A 2,500-nucleotide genomic window follows, 5' to 3' on the forward strand; every position below is an offset into this window, starting at 1 on the left:
ACCTCATTAAACAACCCAACCCTGGTGAAGTGAACCTCATTAAACAACCCAACCCCTGTGAAGTGAACCTCATTAAACAACCCAACCCTGGTGAAGTGAACCTCATTAAACAACCCAACCCTGGTGAAGTGAACCTCATTAAACAACCCAACCCTGGTGAAGTGAACCTCATTAAACAACCCAACCCTGGTGAAGTGAACCTCATTAAACAACCCAACCCCTGTGAAGTGAACCTCATTAAACAACCCAACCCTGGTGAAGTGAACCTCATTAAACAACCCAACCCTGGTGAAGTGAACCTCATTAAACAACCCAACCCTGGTGAAGTGAACCTCATTAAACAACCCAACCCTGGTGAAGTGAACCTCATTAAACAACCCAACCCTGGTGAAGTGAACCTCATTAAACAACCCAACCCTGGTGAAGTGAACCTCATTAAACAACCCAACCCTGGTGAAGTGCGCATCCCAATTGGCATCCTATTCAAATCCAATCGAAGTTTATTTCTCACGTGCGCCGAATACAACAAGTGTAGACCTAACAGTGAAATGCTTACTTACAGGCCATAACCAACAGTGACATTTTTAAGTAAAAAATAGGTATTAGGTGAACAATAGATAAGTAATAAAAAACGACAGTAAAAAGAGTGAGAAATAACAGTAGTGAGGCTAGAGGCTATATACAGTAGTGAGGCTATATACAGTAGTGAGGCTATATACAGTAGCAAGAATAGAGGCTATATACAGTAGCGAGGCTAGAGGCTATATACAGCAGCGAGGCTATATACAGTAGTGAGGCTAGAGGCTATATACAGTAGTGAGGCTATATACAGTAGCGAGGCTATATACAGTAGCGAGGCTAGAGGCTATATACAGTAGCGAGGCTAGAGGCTATATACAGTAGCGAGGCTATATACAGTAGCGAGGCTAGAGGCTATATACAGTAGCGAGGATATATACAGTAGCGAGGCTAGAGGCTATATACAGTAGCGAGGCTAGAGGCTATATACAGTAGCGAGGCTATATACAGTAGCGAGGCTAGAGACTATATACAGTAGCGAGGCTATATACAGTAGCGAGGCTAGAGGCTATATACAGTAGCGAGGCTATATACAGTAGCGAGGCTAGAGGCTATATACTATAGCGAGGCTATATACAGTAGCGAGGCTAGAGGATATATACAGTAGCGAGGCTATATACAGTAGCGAGGATAGACGCTATATACTATATTGAAGCTATATACAGTAGCGAGGCTAGAGGCTATATACAGAAGTGAGATAATATATACAGAAGCGAGGCTAGAGGTTATATACTATAGCGAGGCTATATACAGTAGCGAGGCTAGAGGCTATATACTGAAGCGAGTCTAGAGGCTATATACAGTAGCGAGGCTATATACAGTAGCGAGGCTAGAGGCTATATACTATAGCGAGGTTAGAGGCTATATACTATAGCGAGGTTATATACAGTAGCGAGACTAGAGGCTATATACTATAGCGAGGCTATATACAGTAGCGAGGCTAGAGGCTATATAATATAGCGAGGCTATATACAGTAGTGAGGCTATATACAGTAGCGAGGATATATACAGTAGCGAGGCTAGAGGCTATATACAGTAGCGAGACTATATACAGTAGCGAGGCTAGAGGCTATATACAGTAGCGAGGCTATATACCGTAGCGAGGCTAGAGGCTATATACAGTAGCGAGTCTATATACAGTAGCGAGGCTATATACAGTAGTGAGGCTATATACAGTAGCGAGGCTAGAGGCTATATACAGTAGCGAGGCTATATACAGTAGCGAGTCTATATACAGTAGCGAGGCTAGAGGCTATATACAGTAGCGAGGCTATATACAGTAGTGAGGCTATATACATTAGCGAGTCTATATACAGTAGCGAGGCTAGAGGCTATATACAGTAGCGAGGCTATATACAGTAGTGAGGCTATAACAGTAGCGAGGCTATATACAGTAGCGAGGCCAGAGGCTATATAGGGTAGTTAGGCTATAACAGTAGCGAGGCTATATACAGTAGCGAGGCTAGAGGCTATATACAGTAGCGAGGCTATATACAGTAGCGAGGCTATATACAGTAGCGAGGCTAGAGGCTATATACAGTAGTGAGGCTATATACAGTAGCGAGGCTAGAGGCTATATACAGAAGCGAGGCTAGAGGCTATATACAGTAGCGAGCTTATATACAGTAGCGAGGCTAGAGGCTATATACTGTAGTGAGGCTATATACAGTAGCGAGGCTAGAGACTATATACTGTAGTGAGGCTAGAGGCTATATACTGTAGTGAGGCTATATACAGTAGCGAGGCTAGAGACTATATACTGTAGTGAGGCTATATACAGTAGCGAGGCTAGAGACTATATACTGTAGTGAGGCTATATACAGTAGCGAGGCTAGAGACTATATACTGTAGTGAGGCTATATACAGGCACCGGTTAGTCGGGCTAATTGAGGTAGTATGTACATGTAGATATGGTTAAAGT

Source organism: Oncorhynchus masou, chromosome 21 (genome assembly GCF_036934945.1).
Source record: "Oncorhynchus masou masou isolate Uvic2021 chromosome 21, UVic_Omas_1.1, whole genome shotgun sequence".
Taxonomy (NCBI): domain Eukaryota; kingdom Metazoa; phylum Chordata; class Actinopteri; order Salmoniformes; family Salmonidae; genus Oncorhynchus; species Oncorhynchus masou.